Genomic DNA, 21,117 nt, shown 5'->3' with positions numbered 1-21,117 from the left:
TCACTCATGAGCGCATGCTGAGCTGTATCATGTCACACAAAGCATCACAGAGTAAAATTATTCAGGATCAACACTTACACAGAAAACATTTGCCCTAGATTCGTCTTTTTTTCTGCTATATCTGGACCACTGGATGTGTTCAAATCCAGACAGATTTATTTATTATTATTATTTATTTATTTATTTATTTATTTTTAACTAGCACTAGCAATTTATAGAAATAAGTACAATCCCTATTCCAAAAAATATTTTCTCTAAGGTCAGGAAGGGAGGTTTAACCTTCTTTTGTAGCTGGTAAGTTATATTCTTAAACTTCTTGTCACTTGCCTTAACTTATTTCTTTCTCAGTGAGATAAGAGGTCAAGAAGCAATACATTCACAGGCTAAAGCTAGAGGATTTTGTGAAAAATATACTTTGAAATGAATCATAGTTTACTGTATATAATGAAAAACAAAGCTCCTGTTCCCTTCCCTTCCCTTCCCTTCCCTTCCCTTCCCTTCCCTTCCCTTCCCTTCCCTTCCCTTCCCTTCCCTTCCCTTCCCTTCCCTTCCCTTCCCTTCCCTTCCCTTCCCTTCCCTTCCCTTCCCTTCCCTTCCCTTCCCTTCCCTTCCCTTCCCTTCCCTTCCCTTCCCTTCCCTTCCCTTCCCTTCCCTTCCCTTCCCGCATTTAATACATGGATCATAGGAGACAATCTTTCCAGACCAGAATGGTTTTGGTGTGTGCTCTGCAGCTCAGTATATGAGACTAAGGATGTTACTATCATTTCGGTTTGAGCAGTGTTAGAGAACGAGCTGTATAGATTGCTCTCTCAGACATATGTTTTGATACAACCATTTTAAGAAGTGTTTGAACTGTCTGGAACACAACCTTTATAGTACTGTGCCTCTGATTCTTATCTGTAGAGTATGAGTGGATATAATACTTTGCTATCTTATCCTTTTAGACCACAAGCTCCTTAGAGTTTGTGAGGGACTTTCTTATACTCCCTATGTGTACAGCCATATTGACATTCTAGAAGTGAACACAAGGCAGCCCAATAGATATTGTCTGGTTTTGTTACTTTATTTGTTTCATCTGATTCCCATGCTACAATTGAATTTATGGTGACTGCTGTTACAATTTCTTTGTCCAGCAAATGAGTTGCTCTTCAAATTTTTATGCCAGCTTGTACCATATGATGCTCCTTGGAACCTAGACTGTTTTCCCAGTTTTCTGGACAGACTGAGTTTAGCTAAAGTGATTACATTTCCTTGACTTTGTTAAATTAAGAAGTTTTTCCTGGATAACCATTTTCTTCATGCAGCGAAAGTAAAACTTCCAGCTAAAATTAGTAAGAGTAGCACCAGCTCATTTTCCTGTTACACAACTGCTTTCACTGAAGCAGAAAAGAAAAAAATATCCTCATGTATTTGTTTCCATCCTAGGATTTAAAGTGCTCATGTAGAGTAGTCAGTATTTGTTTCATGAATCACCTTTCTTAACCACAGACCTTTTTATAGCTTGCCTGTATAAGACACCACTGTAACAGTAATTTTTAACAATTTCATTTTCTAGCACCACCTGCTGAAAATGAGAAACCTGCTCTCTATATCTATTTCCATTCCTCTTTTTCTTTTTTTCTTTTTTTTTCCTGCAAATTTCCTTCATTTTTTTTCCTTGTACTATAACCAAAAAATATTCTGTATCAAGATTTTTCAGTTTTCAAATAAATGTAAAATATTATCCTATTATAATTGTTAAAACATATGCACATTCTCCTTAGAGATAACTATGTCTCTAAAACTCCACTCATTTCTACTTTACATGGCACGTTTTTTGTGTGTGTCTCTGTGTGTATAAATATTATATTGAAAACTATTTTTCATAATTTGTTCTCTGATCCAATATACATTTTGAATACATTTATATATGCTCCTGTTTTCTCTGACTACTAGTTTCTCTTTCACCAATTTAGGATTAAAATCTTCATCTTCCTTTGGTGGTGAATAATGAGGAATGAAACAGATGTTCTTCCTTTAAGATGAAACCTTATTATCTTATCATCAGTGATCCTTGTAGTGAAGTATTACCAGGCTTTTTGGTTTGATTTGACTTTGTTTGGTTTTCATCCAGACACATTTGTCATTGTTATAACTGAAAAAGTGTCATTTAAGTGGTCACACAGTACTCCTCACTATTATTTGGTGCCAGTAAATAAACACCAATAACCTGATTACCTGATCAAATATGAGAAATATCAAGGTAATGTAATTTAGACAGATTTCCAATGCAATCTATAAAACATTATTTACCTTTAAGGCAGATCTGAGAGCTGTAACCTTAGTTAATACTTGTACTGATCCATATTTGCATTTAACTTTTTTTTTTTTTTCCTAACACTTGAAAAATATTTTTTTACAAACCTGTAATCAAACTTATGGGTCAAAAGTCCCAGTCTCAGTCATTTAAATTGTAGTTCCAGTATACCCCTATTGAAATTAAGGTTTTGTTTGTTTGTCTTAAAAGTGAGAAGATAAAATGAAAAGTATATGTGACATTTCCTTTGGATAAAACTGATCATAAATTCACAGATGCCAAACCACAGATCTGTCTAAACTGTAAACTAAAGTCACTGTTTTTGACTTGAGAGGTTTTGATAATGAATTCAGGCTTCAGTGCAATGAGAGTGCACTGAGTTTTGCAGAATGCTAAGCAGAGATCAACAGAAAACAGGGAATTTGCACATACATTAAAACCACTGCAAGTTTCAGAGTATATCAAATTGAGGCTACAATCCTATGAGTACTTACAGTTCTAGCTTCTGCATTACCATTGTACTTGAATTAAACACACAAAAATGTAAAAGTCTATGATGTGTAATAGATAATTGTAAACAATTTGCAAGTGCCTTTTCTGATAAAAGCGCCACAGATCCTGTAATCTACATAACAGACTGAAAATGATCTGCTTTTGTGCAGAAGGATTAGCTAGCTAAATTCCAAGAATGTATAACTTTGAATATCGGCTAGTTCACAATCAGCTGATATTACTCAATTTAGATGTATATTTTATGTAACCTGGAAGATGAACAACAAATCATGGTTTTGGTTCATTTTTTCTTTAGTTTCCAATTGGAAAAAATGTCTTTCCAGCTTAGTCAGACTTCATTCTGCTGATAAAGGAGAATAAGAATAACATGTAACATTATGTCTCAGTAGAATCTTAAATGAACAGAGAAAACAATTCATTTTTGGAGGGATAATAGCAATAAATAAATAAATAAATAAATAAATAAATAAATAAATCTCTGAAAATCCTTTTGTGTAAAACTTGACCTTCTACAACATTATACATGTAACCTTATAAACTCATTTTAAGTCTGTAACCTGAATAAAAGTTAGTCCTGAGAAAGGACTGTGTATCCTTCATTAAACCAAAGATCCTAGGGAGAAAAATATTTATACTCATTTATATGGATTTACCCATACATGTGTATCTATATTAATACACAAATATATAAACAACTAAAAGGGCCATGTGTGATGAAAAAGCTCAATTTGGGACTCTCCTGGTATCCTAGCTACTCTGTAGCATGGTAAGAATATACATTAGTAATGAAAAAAGATGAAGTAGTGTCCTCATGATATGACTGACAAAATAGTTTAAGTTTGGTTTCAGTGAAAGAAGGGAAGAATGTGGATGGAACTTGTGTAGAAAAATAGTGAAACTGTAGATGAAAAATGAATATTACAGGTAGCTGGACACTAGAAAAGAAATGTTCTATCTATTGTGAGTATAAGAGCAACGTTCTCTGCGTGCTAAAATAAATTTGGTTGAGCTCTGAGTCTCCCAATTATCTTTTCTGTTTCAGTCACTGTGTGACTTGTTATTACTGTGACTTTCTCAGCCTTTCCATTGAATGTACTCAAATATATTTCAGTTTAGAATGCAGTAATACATGTACAGTCACACTGCAAAGATGTTTCCTTCTCTGCTTTTCCTACCTACTTCATATGTTTCATGTCTTCAGGATTATGTCTCCAAACACACTTTTTTTTTTCTCACGTTTTTTTCTGTAATGGATTTGTCTCTTGTTGATTTACTAGTCACTTGGTTTCCAGATGAAGAATGGAGAAAATAGGCACCGAATTCTTATAAATGCTGTGGTATCTATCTGACATGATCTAACACTGGCCTTCATCTTATCACGTCCCGCTCACTTTTTAAAATGTAGTTCTTATGTTCTGTTTTATATCTCATACCTAACCAGTAAAACAAACAAACAAAAAGTTCTTTCTTCTCTCTGCACTCTGTATTTGCCCATTTATTTTGTTGCTTTTTATTTCAACTGTATGCATCATAGAAGAGTTGTGAATATTACACAGCCATCATTCAGCTAAACAATTGCACATCTTACATGTAGGATATCACCTCTGCTTCTATACACAGATCCTACAATAAAAGATGAGGTGATCTGTGGCAAGGTCACATCCTCTGCAATGTCTGCAAGCCTCACAACTTTGCAAAAACTCACCAGTATCATCCTAAGAATTATAACGTAATTCAATATGCTAAGCCAAGCAGTGATGCCAATAATCAAACTGTTTTGTCTCAGCATGTTTATATCCCAGGAACTAGTTGAAGCATGCATTGTCCTACCATTCCCTTTTTGTCGTAATAACAGAGAAAGAAAGCTCACTGATTCATCCTTACTCTAACACTTGAATTGCTTAATGTAAAAAAAATGTTGACAAACCAAACAAAAATACTTGAAAGTATTGACACTTGTACTTTTATATGTGTTCTTCTTTGTACTCTTGTACGTTCTTGGTTTTTGTTGGTTTGTTGGTTTCTTTGTTTTCCTGATGTATTTAACTGCAAATTTTCCCTAATGTATGAAGTTATTAGAAATATAAAAAATATGTCTGTTATGTTACTGGCATTTATCATCTAATTTGTCCACAAGTAAAATATCCAATATATTCTAGCTTTGCTGATTCATAGACATTAAATTGTATTTATGAATAAAAATAGAAAATGCATAATATTTAGTAGTATATACTGGATATTGCAAATACAGTACATCACATTTGGTTCTATTTTCAAATACAATTGTTTTTAATGTTGTGCAAAGATACTTTTCTTTTTGACAATATGCAGCCATTACAACTCACCTTTGTGTTAACGTACTTTGTTTTAAGAAACCTAGATTTACTAAGGATATATTTTTTATTCTTCTCATTTTAACACAGAAAACTGGGAAGCTATCTTAGTGGGGATGGATGTCAGTAACTATGATATTCCCACAGCAATGTGAGAAAAGAAAAGAAAAAGAAAGAAAGTTTCTTTCTTCAAGAAACTGGCTGCTCTTGACTTGGACTGGTGCACGCTTCGTTGGGTTAGAAACTGGCTGGATAGCCGGGCCCAAAGAGTCGTGGCAAATGGAGTCAAATCAGGTTGGAGGCCAGCAACTAGTGGTGTTCCCCAGGGCTCGGTGCTGGGGCCTGTTCTCTTTAATATCTTCATCGATGATCTGGACGAGGGCATTAAGTGCACCCTCAGTAAGTTTGCAGATGACACCAAGCTATGCGCATGTGTCGATCTGCTTGAGGGTAGGAAGGCTCTGCAGGAGGATCTGGATAGGCTGTACTGATGGGCTGAGGTCAACTGTCTGAAGTTCAACAAGGCCAAGTGCCGGGTCCTGCACCTGGGGCGCAATAACCCCAAGCAGAGCTACAGGCTGGGAGATGAGTGGTTGGAGAGCTGCCTGGCAGAGAAGGACCTGGGAGTGATGGTTGATAGTCGGCTGAATATGAGCACCTCGAGTACTGTGTTCAGTTTTGGGCCCCTCACTACAAGAAGGACATCGAGGTGCTTGAGCGGGTCCAGAGAAGGGTGACGAAGCTGGTGAGAGGCCTGGAGAACAAGTCCTATGAGGAGCGGCTGAGGGAGCTGGGCTTGTTCAGCCTGGAGAAAAGGAGGCTCAGGGGCGACCTTATTGCTCTCTACAGATACCTTAAAGGAGGCTGTAGTGAGGTGGGGGTTGGTCTGCTCTCCCGCATGCCTGGTGACAGAATGAAGAGGAATGGGCTTAAGTTGCGCCAGGGGAGTTTTAGGTTGGATGTTAGGAAGAACGTCTTTACCGAAAGGGTTGTTAGGCATTAGAAGAGGCTGCCCAGGGAAGTGGTGGAGTCACCATCCCTGGAAGTCTTTAAAAGATGTTTAGATGTAGAGCTTAGGGATATGGTTTAGTGGGGACTGTTAGTGTTAGGTCAGAGGTTGGACTCAATGATCTTGAGGTCTCTTCCAACCTAGAAATTCTGTGTGATTTTTTGTGATATTAATTTTTTTAGCGAGAATATAGAACTTAAATGCTTGAATCCTCACAGTACTTCACACATTCTTTACTCAGAAAAGCTCTTTTTGTTGGAAATTTACCTGAGGACACTTAAGTTTAAGATTCAATATGGTCTTGTAAGTGAATTGAATTGTTTTCATTCCTTTCAACAGGCTTTTGAGCAGACACAGATAGCTAGATATTTGCATAACTTTGATATCCACTTTGATATTTCTACTATCATTTTCCCACACTGCTGAGAAACATCATCCTGAGTATCTGAACAAACTGAAGGACACCTAGACTGATTTGCTGAACTTGGCCACCATGATTTAACTTATAACACGCTTTCATTCATGGTGGCAGGATATATGAGGCTAAATGCATTATACCTTGTAACCCTTTTCTTCCTCATGCTCATGCAGTTCATGAACAGGCCACAAATAAAGTCTCAGTGAAATTAAGTTAGAAAAAAAGCAAAGAAACAAACAACACACAAGAAATCATGCAGCGCTTCTCTGTCTCTTTTGAATTGTTTCTCAAGTTGTATTTAAAATCAGCATTTCAAGTATACGTTTTAAACTTCTAGCTAAAAGTCTCTTCACTTTTGGTGATGTGTCTTTGTTCTTCAGATTAAAATGCGTGCATGTACTGTAATCTTCTACAAAATCGTTAATGATTTAGTGTGACAAGATCTCACCTGAAACTTTGCCGGTGTGAATTATTTACCTTGCTTCCAAGTATCTTCTACTTCCTCATTCTATAATACTATCATCAGATTGACATTTGTTGTCATGACAGCCTCACTGTCTTGATGGCCTCTCCATCACTGTGACCTCACCTCGAGTACTGTGTACATTTCTAGGCAGGAATGTGAAACTGTTGGAGAGTCATATAGAGTCCAGAAGAGGGCTATGAAGATGGTGAAGGGCCTAGAGGGGAAGATGTACGAGGAGCATCTGAAGTCACTTGGCCTGTTCAGTCTGGAAAAGAGGAGGCTGAGAGGAGAGCTCATCGTGGTCTACAGCAGCCTCCTCATGAGACGGAGCGGAGGGGCAGGTGCTGATTTATTTTCTTTAGTGACCAGTGATAGGACCTGCAGGAATGGAGTCAAGCTGCGACAGGGGATGTTCAAGCTGCATATCAGGAAGAGGTTCTTCACTGAGAGGGTTTTCACGCACTGGAATAGGCTCCCCAGTCATGGCGCCAAACCTGTGGGAGTTCAAGAAGCGTTTCGACTGCACAATTAGTTATACGGTCTGAATTTTTGGCTGGACCTGTGTGATGCCAGGAATTGGACTTGATGACCATTATGGGTCCCTTCCAACTTGGGATATTCTATAATTCCATGTTTTGTGATTCTATGATTCATTATAAATGAGAAGAAAATCAAAGTATATTAAAATTAAGAATTAAGTGATCAAAATATTGAAGTGAGGATGGATGGTAAATTATACTGGTTTACACCATGATTAGATCATTCCTTGCTTACCTCCACGATTATTTTATTAACTTGTTTTGGACCAAATATATATATAATATATAATAAATATATAATAATAAATATATAATATATAATATATTATAATATAATATATTATAATATAATATATTTAATTTTATTATATAGTATATATATTTTATATATATAATATATGTAATATATATAATGTGTATATATATATATATATATATATATATTGTGTATATATATATTTCTCCAAGTACACTGCTTGAGCAGATACTTTGTTTTCTTTTTCATTCCCCCAAAACATGGAGCAGAGGTCAACTTTTAACATCAAGTACATGCTTCCAGTGGGACCAATTTCTAGAAACTGAAGGGCCTAGGTGCTGGTGGGGTGTTCTGTCCTTTTCTGAAGTGTCAGATAGCTAATAGCAACTTTCTTATCTGAATCAGATAATTCTTAAGCTTTTGTTAACTTTACAGCTGGCTCTACACTTTCCTGCTGTCAGAGAAGGTAAGTTCCCTAGAGGAAGGCAAAATAGATACTTTGCTCTTTTTATTATTATTATTATGATTGCTATGATTATGTAGGTGTTTAGAAGCAGTAATAGCAGCTTGATGCTGTTGAAAAATTCTTCAGAGCCAAGAGAAAAGAAAAAAAAAAATAGTGGGGTTTTCTCTAGATGCAGAGTAGAGCAAAATTAAATATCAAATACCCTGCCTGAGAGCCATAATTTCTTTTCCATGGTTTGAGAGGTTTTATAATTCTTAAATTTCCCTTGTTAGTCACAAACACATAAACTGACACTTTGGGCCCAATTTATTCCTGTGGATGTCACATGAGAAATATTAGTGCCTTAACTTAAAACTTGGCTGCACTGGAGTTGCTTCATAGCCTTGCAGCCACCACAAATTATGCACAAATCTGAATGTATTACTGTGGAAAACCTTGTCCTATTCTTGCAAACAATTGTGCATGTTACCTTCCCACATTTTTCTTAATGAGTGACTACACTTGCAGTATGCTGGAACACTTACTGCACAATAGTAGCTGTGCCCTTAGCTACGTTTTTAAAACTTTAAACCTAGAGAAATTCTAAACTCTTAGATTATCTTCATTCTTCATTTTGATACCTAGATTTCACTAACATGAATAAATTTGCCATCGTATATTTATTGAGAATACAGAAAAAGCACAACTGGAAAAACAAAGTTGTTTGAAAAGGAATGCCGATAAGTCTTGAGGCAGAATGATACTCTGGACAGTATGTTCAGATTTTCTTTCCTCCTTTCTCCCTTTCCTAACATCAGTTGCTTTTTTTTTTTTTCTTTTTTTTTCTTTTTTTTTTTCCAGTTTCTGGAAGGAATAGAATCCCTCCTCTCTGCTCAGCATAGATCAGGGGAATGGATCTGCAGCATCCTTGCCTCTGTTGGGCTGCTGGATTTAGCCCAATTCCCTGATACTTCTCAGATGCTATGTCATGAACAGTTTATCTTATTTATTTTGGTTATTACTCAGCCCATACACTTGGTTTGACAGTGTTTAATGTTAGCAGTGACAAAATGAGCTCTTATTAAGAAAGCGTTTCTGACAGGAATGTAAACATACTCTGAAACAGGTGTTCCTACCATCACCCACTAGTGTGTCTTCCAAATTTCAGATCTTATTCACATACTTGTCAGAAATCTATATGTAAAAAAGTCTCAAAGTGCTGTTATAACTCTTAATGAAATCAGAGGCTGTCCCATATTTAATTATTCTGAACTGAATTTATACAGGTTTGTCCTTTTTTCACTAACTTTTTGGAATGCTTTTCACCGTAAATAAAAATTCAATTTCCCTTTTCTTCTTGCTCTCACTAGGTTTCAATATTAGATTTCAATATGTTATAAAAGATAAATCAGATTCTAACCTCTCAAGCTTCTTGCTTTGCTTTAAACTTATTCATAATTTCAAAAATATGTCATATGTGAACTCAGGTCTCTCTCTCCCTTTGCCATATTTGCCTCCTTCTGAGTTACAAAGGGATAAAAAATATTTCATTTATAGATCAGTCACCACTACCTTCATCTAAGTTCTTCATAGGAGCATGTATTTTCACCCTGATGAATTTATAATCTCATAATCTCATTTTTTTTTTTTTAATTAGGAAAATCCGTCCTTCTATTTAATTAGACTTGTTTAATTTTGCATTTAGAGAAGTAAATATCAAGTCAGCAACAGTGAAGAGAAAAAATAATGAGAAGAATTCCAAAACTGAGAAGAGAAAAGAGAAATTCTGTTTCCAATGATGACAGTGGAAAGAATCCATGTCTTCCACAGAGGCAAGATGTCACCTCAGGTTGCTGCTAAGAAAACATCCAGATGCTTTCCTCTCTCTTCTCTGTGACTTCTCTGTGACTTTTCTCATCCTAAATTGTTTCACTGCTCTATTTTTAGTTCATTCATTATTCCTCTTCATCTCCCTCTATGGTGAGAAAGGGACAGGTCTGGTGTCAGTGGAAGCAATTTGAAATGAATAGATGTGCTAGCTGACCTCTTCACAGCCACATCACAAGACAACATTTACTGACACTATTTATGTTCCACTCAGAGGATTCAAGCTCTTAAATGACTTCAAGACAAAACTATCATTTGGAGGTTACTGCTGCAGCTTGTCCTACACTATTACTCTCTAGGCTAGAAAGTTGTTTGCTTGAAAACCAAAAGTGGATTTTGGTTTTCAGTGGTTGCTGATCATAAAGAATAGCAAGATTTTCAAGAATGATTGACAACAGTTAAGTCTTTAGTTTGTTTATTAGTTTACATGTAGTTTATTGTCACAAAAATTGCTTAGAAAAAAGAAATAAATCAAATATAGATCAGCTTTACTTTGATAGCTAAATTAAATTAATACAATGTAACATAATTAGATTTTTGTATGAGATAGAATGATTTTTTTTATTATTTTAAAGGGTTATTTTCAATAATTCCATTCTGTCTAAGTCCATGAATTATCCAGAATCAACAACAGATAAAAGTTTGTAAAAGTTCTAAATGCAATGCAGATATGTTCACCCATTTCCCTTGGGGCACGCATTCAGTGTTCTCTTTCTGTATTGTAAAGTTTAGTATTTAGATAAGGTTTGGTCTACTTTTACTGTATTCTTTAATTGTTTGTCCAGACTCTCTTTGTGTACATTTACCAAATTATTTTATTAATTCTTTTTATTTTCCAATAACTCCATAAAGTTCTTTATACTTGACTATTTTTTATACTTTTTCTGTTTCCTGTTATGTGCTTTACAGTGTAAATGCTAGGTAGGATATGTAACCTTCTTATTTGGTAATAAAAATATATAAAAACAAACAAACAAACAAACAAAAAACACTCAGATGCAACCTGTGTCATGTTCTGCATGACAGCTGGGCTGAAAAATCTTTCCTTTTGGATCTGTGTTGCAGCCAGAATACATTGCTGCCAGAGTAGTTACATGTAAGTAAGGAGACAAACTTAGAAATAAATATGCCAATGAAGATCTGAGTATCTGATAGAAGACACAACTGTAATAAACATGTGGAAAAAAAATTAAAAAAATCAGTGAGATTCCAATTTAACCAAGAAATTACTCTTAGCTGAGCAATTGAAGCATGGCCAAAAAGAAGCTGATAAAGAATGGGCCGTTGCACTGTGCTTTGACAAGTTGAATTTGATAGGAAGTTGCAGTATACTGAAAACCAAAGGAGAAAACCTGAATGATGACACAAAGACAAGGGAAGCAGAAGACGCACAGAATACCAAAACTCAAAAGTATACCAAACCCAGGATATCCTGCCTGTATGAAAATCACATTTAGGCAATGGTATATATCATACAATGAGACAAGTCTCTCACCAGGTTTGTCTATAACTCACTCGACTGCATTGCACTCTCCACTACCTGTTCAGGTTAAACATCCATATGGCTAAATTAATGTGAGGAATCCTACACACTGTAACAACCAGTACAAGTCTTAGTAAAACGTAGTGTACAAGAAAGCTTATAAGAAGTGTGTGAATGCCTAATTCCCTCACTATTCCCACCCCGGAAATATGTGCTCAGTGTCATCAAGAAAATCACAACATCACTAAGGAAATACCTCTCTCTTCTCTTGTGCCGTCCCCTACCCTCCAAATTAGATGTAATGATACAGAAGATGACAAATGGGCAAATAAACAGAAAGCAATGATACATTTCAAAGTTTAAATTGAAAATTGGTAGACATGTCAGTGTTAACTAACACAGTGTTAGAAATCCAAAGATAAAGTGATAAAACATGACACTTGTATAAACAAGTTTATGACCACTTAAGAATGATATTAACTAGGTGTCCAGCTATTTGAAGAAAAAGATACAAATACAAATAGAGAAAGAACAGGATTACTATTAACTAACTACAAAATTAAAAGTTTGTCAAGGTTTTGGCAACTGTCATCTAAAATCCAAGTCAGCCCTTAATTCATGCCTCTAAACTCTCTTTTGTCTCTAAGAAACAGAGAGATGGATAAGGACTTCACTTTAAGAAACTAAGTTGTGTTTTTGCAATAGAGAACTACTTTTTTATTCCAAGGTAGCTGCATAGTCATAGTAAGGAGAAATGCTAAGTAGATAAGTGGACAATAGAAGGCCTCACTGTTCCAAAATAAAGTGGAAGCTTGAGAAAAACAGGATGAGCAGTGTGGGAACAGTAAAACAAAGATCACAGGTTCTCAAAACATGTGAAAGGGAAAAAAGTGAAAAGGGAGAAATTAAAAGGTTGAAAAAAAAAAAAGAAAAATTGTGCATATATGGTACAGAGGAGCATCAAGTAGCTTGTGAACCTGTAGTACTCAGCCAATGAGGAAACAGGGGAGGTGATCAGGTGTCAGGTAATAGGGAATAAAAGGTTATGATTTGTTTACTATAATGCACTCATAATTGGCAGGATGCCCACCATCGCAATTGCAAATAAAGTAGCTTCACAGAAGACCCTGTCCGAAGAAAATTATTGAGGTTTTTCTCAGAACTCTGGGAGTAAAATAATCTGCAGAATACTCAATATCCTAAAATTAATAATATGAACACCAATCTATACAAAGTTGTACCTCTATATCATAGCAAAGAGTATAAGAATAAGAACTAAGGAGGCTCCAGACTCAAGACTCTGTGATAGAAAAATGCTAGAAAACAAACAAACAAACAAAAAGCAGTACATTTAGCTGACTCCAATATTTGAGCTCTGCTGTCCCTTTGTGGAAATGACAGGTCACACATCTGCAGCAAAGATTATGTTTACAAATATGAATGAATGAATGAATGAATGACATTAAACTGCCCTTATTTTTCATCATATTTTAACAGCTGATGACCATATTCTACAGTCATGGAAAATATTTCATCTTTTGGGAGAAAAGGTAGAAAATTTGCCATTTTTCCCAAGAATATCTGTCAGCTAACATCTACTCTAGCATAAGATATCCAAGTCCTGGGAAATACAAGTACTGGAATAATTATACTTCCTACTGCCATTTGCCAATATGTCAAGAAAGAAATGCAGATTTAAAAAAAAAAAAAAAAAAAAAAGCGCTCTTTATTATTATTACTATTATTATTATTATTATTATTATTATTATTATTATTATTATTATTATTATTATTATTATTATGTAGGTTGAATACATTATTTTACATAAAAGTATATGCAAAATATTTATTATTTTTGCTTTTAAAAGAACAAAAATTGAATCATTAGGTGGTTGCACTTTAAAGAAGCAGTCTGGGATCCGGAGTGGGAAGAAATAGAGGGAAGGATCTATAGTAGCGCATGTTGTCCTAGGTAACTTTATCTGGAACTCAGCCCTCTTGTAAGCCACACAGACACTCAAAGCAATTCCTGAATACCAAAGCTGTCAGGAAAATTGTGCAAGGATTCAGAATTTTGTATTAATTATGGTAAAACTCTTTCTGTTTGTTTGTATTCCAAGTATTATATCTGCCATTCTATTTTATGTGTTTGTATGTGCTTACACGTATATATTTATACACACACAGACACATAGCTATGACTGACTGTTTATGTCCTTTAACAGAAATAGCTTACTTCAATCAGGGAGCTCACAGACATTTTCAGCTTAATCATAAGCTATTGTTAGCATGTTTAAGAAGTGAGTTTCCAATTATGCAGCGTGGAAAGGGCTGAGATCTGCAAAATCCTTGTTCCTCATTATGTAAGTAGGGAGATGAGTATAAACTATTTCTTCATTGAGTAAAATGGCACTTCTCTTTACATGATCAGCATCACATGTTCTTTTCATACAATCTGGGACTGGGCAGTCAAGTTGTGTCTGTCAAGCTGCATCACAAAAAACGTAGCAATGGTGCTTCAAACTTGAGCTAATTTTTACAGATGGAAAATTAGATTAGCCCACATTTGCAGTGGTAGGTTAATAAAATATATCTGAGTAAGCCATATATTGCAGAACTGACAGAATTCATCACTTGTCTATATGAGAAATACCAGTTCATTAGAACAGTTTCTATTTATTGTGTTTTTCCAGAGGCTTCCTTCTGTACAGGAGGCAGTTACTTTACTAGGATGCAATATATCTTCCCAGAAAGAAGGTTGCACAGTCACATTTACTAACCACAGCTCTCTTATTTAATCTTTTCAGTTATGCTGTCCTGCAGTTAGCTTTATTTCTCTTTTCTCTATTATTATTATTATTAATAATAATAATAATTAAAAATCACTTGGGAATTATTGTTTCTGTCATGTAAAAATGTAAAACGGAACAGTATCATGTAACAGTGAAGAGGGATCATATCCAGCTGTGCTACACAGATTTTGAATATGCATAGTTTGTGCATATGCATATGCATAGTCCCTCAAGATGAGTTAATACAAAAAACAACAAAAGCATATAGTGCAGAACTCCTAAAGAAAAAGAATATAGGACCAGAATATAAGCCCATAGAAAAGCAACAGGATGCAACATTAAATATCTGAAAAACACAGACAACGTCATAAACTAAGGTAATTAGCTGAATGCATTGATTTCATTAAGCCATATTATCAGCAGTGCAAACCCATCCTTATTTTTTAATAGAGAACAAGTATGAAGGTTATGGAAGATGTTAAGTAAACTGTCATGTAGATTCTGGTTCCTTTTTGTTGTTGTTGTTGTTGTTGTTTTAAAATCTTAATTTTGCTAGGAAAAGAGCTAAGGTTATATAACTAAGAACATAACAGTTTTATATCAATGTATATTACCATGACTAGATGATCAGACTATGTCCAGTTATGGCACTGTTCTGGACTTGAATTAAGGCTGTCATTATGTTTTGTTTTGTTTCGCTTTCATTTTGTTTTTCACATTTACAGAATTGCTGACATTTATTCCTGTCTTTGCAACTAACCAAGGAAGAGTCTTTGTCTCAGGTGATGTCTTTGCTAAATAGAATAAAAATCATTTTGCCCTTTGGGTGACTTTGAGCATCTAAAAAGTACATTCTAAGCAGTATTTTACCCATGACCTTTTCACTTCTGTTTGTAATTATTTTTCCTCTCCTTTTCCATTTTTTTCTTTCTTTATGGCTCTTATCATTATTAATTATTATTATTATTATTGTTGTTATTATTATTATTATTATTATTTCCTATAACATTCAAAAAATGCAACCTCAGGAAATGAAATTATCACAGTGAGATCTAAGCAATTTCTTTTGAATCCCATAAAGTACCCAAGGTATTCTTCACCTTACTTTATGGTAGTTAGAAAGTTCATGATGGAAAGATCAGGGAGGGAACTGACAGTTTCTCAATAAATGGGTTTATAGAACACAACTGAAAGTCTGATACAAAATTCTAAATTTAAATCAGTGGAGGAAGGGAGTGGTGCTTTTTCTGCCCCATAGAGAACATTTTCCTATAATTTTCCTACCGTTTATTTTGAGCTGTTGTTTGTCACTTCATGATGTTGCCTGTTTTTAAAATTAGCCTTCCTGGAATTTTTAGAGGTTATGCTGATCTATATATGGAACAGAAAACTGCATTATTTAATTTAATTTAAGCAAGAACTGTGGTAAGAATTCATCTCCTAATTTTAGTTTCTTGTTGTTGTTGTTGTTGTTTTTGTTGTTGTTGTTGTTCTTCTTCTTCTTCTTCTATTTGATTTATTTATTTATTTATTTATGAATTTTATTTAATGTATCCATTATAAACCAGTTACCAAGTCTACCTTATAAATGCAGCGAAAACTGACAGGATTTGTCAAAAACGCATTTTTGTCCTTTAATCCCACTGAAGCCAATGGAAAGGCAAAGGCTCCTTCAAAGCTTAACTTGGATGCTCAGAATCACTTTCTAGAAGACTGTCTAGCCCTTCATTGAGTGTTGTGAAATCTGCTGGGATATTAATCTCATTACAGAATATCCCCTGGAGCATGTCTATAGATAACACTCTCATCCATCTTTACCTCAGAGCTCTGTTTTAAGACATAATTAATTGCCTGCTGGGGTGCCTCTATCTTTTTTGTGAGCATAAAAAGATCTGAGGGCATCTACCTTAGGATAGACTCCTGCCTTTTAGGTGAACTGCACTTGGAAAAATCAGTCCCACTCCACAGTCATAAAGTATAAATATGCTAAAAAGAATCTTAACTGAAGATGTATTTAAGTTGATAATTCAATTTCAGCAGCAGATTTAATTTGCAAATTTATATTGGAAATAAAAACACAAAAATTCTTTAATAACTCTTCTGTGAATTACAGTATACCTATATTTAAAAAAATAATAAAAGCAATATTAACTTTTTCTCCAAAAATTGTCAAATCATACCATAAAAGAGAACTATGAAACTTTTTTATTCAGCACCTGAAACTGTATTCAAAGAATTGTTTGTGAATGTCATTAGGAAAAAGCACAAAGCAGTAAAACATCCTCATGACACTGTAACAAGATTGGAGTAGTTGAGTATGAAATGCATACTTTTCTAAAAAACTTTCTATAGCTCCCTGATCTTTATTTTCTCATAAGTAAAGCTCCAGACAAGTTTCAGTCAACAGGCAACATCATAGTTAATTCTAATAGAGGAACTACAGTTTTCAATGTAGGAGTTAAAGTGTCAAGTGTCACAAAAAGCATAGCTTTCATGTAAATTTTAAAATAATCATTTTAGTCTTATTAATTTCAAATGGCAATCAATATACCTGTATTATGCAGAACTTTTGGGTGCATATAATTAAATTATTTACCTGCTTTAATAGAAGAAAGCATGTTATTAGAAAAAGTGGTGAAATTGTTTAAAAGTGAGATCTCATTTTGCTTTCTTTACATACTAATCCATACAATAAATTCTGTCTTATTGAACTACTGTGATACCCTAAAACCCATATCAACATGATGATTATATCTTTAGCACCTTTTGGTTCATTAAAAATCTCATGCATTAAGACTGTCTTTTAACTCTTAAACATTTTATGCCACTTTGATTGTGTCTTTGCAGATTCTTAAGTCCAAATACTTAACTTTAAGTTAAGTCCAAATACTTTTAAAGAGTTATTTTATTTTAGACTCCATTGAATGTTTTATATTAACACAGACTTAGTGAGGGAACTGCCACAGTAGTTCAATTCATGTTCAACATCTTATTTATGTTATTATATTTATATATTTTGTACGTTTATTTATTTTGCATGTAAAATTAATATGATAAATATTCCTATTGCTACAAAAATGCATACGCATTTTAGAATGAAAGTAAAGAGATATTTAAAAAGAAGAAAGGAAAAAATAAAAACACAGAAACTAGGCTTGCATATTTCAAGAAGGAAAGAACTTTGCAACAAAGGAGTCTATCAAATTGTCCTACTGTTACAAAAGTATTTTAGGGCCTACAGTTATCAATAGGTTAGATTAGATTAGACTAAACTAGACTAGACTAGACTAGATGACAGTACAAGAAATAATTACTATTTCTTTGATTTTTTTTCTCTCTGCTGTTGCTGGGTCATAAAGCCATAGCATATTTTACTTATTATTTATTTATTTGTTTATTTTAAGTTCCCACTCTAACGTGCTTAAATCCTAAATTATTGTCATTAGGATGAGAAGAAGCAATGACTTGTTACCATACTGATGACTCTTACAGAATCATTCAGCACATTTATCAATTGCTCTTCACCCAAATGGAATGTACTTCACAATTGAGTGAAACTAGCAGTATTAAAAAATAAAAATATTTTCCTATTGGATGTAGTAATGAGGAGGTTTTTATTTGCCAACATGCCAGATAATTTATTAATCTCAATTATTGTTACCTGCCTTCTATATTTATGGCAAAGCAATAAATCTGTACATTATGACTGTTAAGTACAATGCTTACTGTGTTAATGTTTTCCTCTCACTGCTCTCCAAGAACTGCATACCACTTCAGAGAGTACCTGATGCTTCACTAAGGTGAGTTCAATGCAAAATTAATTCATATCAGTCATTTGTTACAGCTTCTGACAATGATTCAGTTAAATTGTGTAGGAAGGGTAAAGCTATGTTGTCATGACCATTGCAGCATTGTGGACAAAGGTTAGACGAAATACCATGTCTGAGATTTTGCTTCTGTTATAAACTTTCACGTATTTCAATAGCTGAACATTAGTGGGGAGTAAGATTTCTATTTTTTCCATATCTAAAATCTGGGGATGTACAACACATCCCCTGCTGATCTACTTGCATTTGCGACCTTCCTAGGATGTATCCCTGTTCTCAGTTCATCACAGATGACCCCCATGAGCCAAGTGTGATAAGAGGGGAAGATCAGGAGAGCTATTTCATAAGGGAAATATTAAACCAAAAACAAGTGTTACTTCTGAAAGAATCATAAGCATTTTGTATGGAATGAACTATAGGATTTAGTGAGGAATATATTTTTTTTTCCTGACTTTCCCATTTTAGAATTATTTATATATAGAATTGTGTTGTACATCCCCAGATTTTAGATATGGAAAAAAATAGAAATCTTACTCCCCAATAATGTTCAGCTATTGAAATAGTTGACCACATATTTAATGCAATGATACCCATATGTTTACACATCCAGCTATCACTGAGAGAAGGCACAGAATGAGATAAGGGCAAGATTGGATCCATCCTTCTTTTTTGTTCTGTTCTCTTATTCCCAGAAATCACAATTCAAGGAAAATGTGTACTAGAAAATACGGTGTGCTACATCAAGATTTTCTATATCAAGACATAATAAGAATAGAAGTATATTCACTGGCAGTTAAACAGGCCAAGAATCTCAATCCCAGTCTAGTTTTATGTCATCTAACAAGAGTAGAAAATAAACTATAATTTTATCTTTATAAGTTATAAAGATAAAATATGTTTATAATTTTATATTTTTATCTTTATAAGTTATAAAAAAAGACTGTTTTAACCTACTCCACATTTAAGTGTATAGATGTCATTAAATATATATATGTATACATATATATACATATATATATATATATATATATATATATATATATATATATATATATATATAGCATGGATTTTTCTTTATTGGCTCTATAATAATAAGAGACAATACCTTTCAAAGAGTGGGATTTTGTAGTCAGTTTTTCTTCCTGAGATAAAAAAAGGAGGAAAAACTAGTTAAGGTCTTCCCTCCCCCCCTTTTTTTTTTCTCTATAAAGGAGAAGATTAAAGGACTACTCTGATAAATCTCCCCTCATTTTCTCTTTGCTTTTTTTTTTTCCAGAAAAAAAAATATATATATTGACTTTAAATGTAGAACAATCTTTTAAATCCTCGTTATTTTTAGGATTACAGAGATTACATGACTATACAGTATTTCCTGAAAACAGATGCAGGGAAATGACAAGGAAATATGTAAATAAGAATTCTTTCTTTCAAACACTGAAAGAAAAAAAGGGTAACTCACTTATACAGTCACCTCCCTTTCTTCCATTTTGCCCTCAAAACTGTATGGTAAAGATGAATATGAATAACACAGACTGTCCTTAAAGGACTTCAATTAGGCTTCTTAATACAAAATATGCTAATTTGTACATGACAGATTCAGCTGAGTTTTCAAGGGTGCCCTATATTGGGAAGATACAAATGAAAGAACAGATGGAAGTTAATAATTTGTTTAGATGTGAAAGCTTTGGATTTCAAATTTGCTTCAAAACTCTGGATTTTGTATTTTTTTATTGCAATTTCTGATCATTTAAGTTCAGATTCTGTTTTTGTTTCATATAGAGTAGATCTTGCGCATGGAGCAACACACCAACAATGTTGTAGAGGATGATTTATCCCTTTTTCAAAGTTATTTCCAAAGTTTGCTTTGAAAAGTGATTTAACAATGAATTCCAGCAATGATTTCATTTGTCAAACATGCTGCAGCATTTTTTGAAGTAGTTTGCATCAGTATTGCACAGGTAGTACAGATCACACGGTAGCAGTAAACTGAGTTGAGTTCTTGGCTTCTTATATACAAACTATATTTACTTTCTTCATAAATTGAAAGTAGTGAAGAAGTGGTTATAGATTTTAAAAGCAACACATGCACCTTCTAATATAGCAATCAAAAATGACAGGACATCATCTAAAAATCAGCTGATTCCAGAACATCTAGTTGCTTTCCATAGAACAGATCTGGAATGGCTGTTGTGGTTTTTGTTTGTCTGTTTGTTTGTTTAAAAAAAAAAAAAAAAATCATTGACCTACAAAGAAGTATAAAAGATAAGTGCTTTTTTTTAGTTCGTTACACAAAAAGCTAGCTGTTCCCTTGTTTATTTTAGATTCTTGTTCCTGGTGAACTGAAAGTTAAAGTCCTATGATAAGAGAGAACATTTTAAGGAAGAACAAGTACGGGAGTATTGATGCCTGAGAGAATTAAGTATATTGGGTTGCTTTGCCTATGCATCTGCCCATATTGGGCAGATTTCTAAACGAGCCAAGGGGTGGAACTTGTAAAGACACAAAATTATGACCTTGTTTGTGAAATCTGGAGGTTAGTAGAGGCCAGAAACCAAAACCAAATTAGACCTCACAAGGAAAAGCAGAGATGAATTAGGCCAGGAAGAAAATCAACACATGTATAATGTTAAGATACTCGTACAACATACTGACACTGGAATATTAAAAAAAAAAAAAAAAAGAAAAAAAAAAAAAAAGAGAGAGAGAGAGAGAGAGAAAAAAAGACAGCAAAGTATTGCACCAAGGAACTTATTAGGGAGACCTATAAACAGTCTGTAGCTGTCACTCATTCTGTAGCTCATGGCAATACTGTGGCTTTAAACCATTACTCTCTTTGAAATTATAAGAAAGTCA

This window comes from Anas platyrhynchos, chromosome 1 (assembly GCF_047663525.1).
Source record: "Anas platyrhynchos isolate ZD024472 breed Pekin duck chromosome 1, IASCAAS_PekinDuck_T2T, whole genome shotgun sequence".
In the NCBI taxonomy this organism is placed as follows: Eukaryota; Metazoa; Chordata; class Aves; order Anseriformes; family Anatidae; genus Anas; species Anas platyrhynchos.
The sequence above is the reverse complement of the archived record's forward strand: the minus strand, read 5'-3'. Positions refer to the sequence as shown.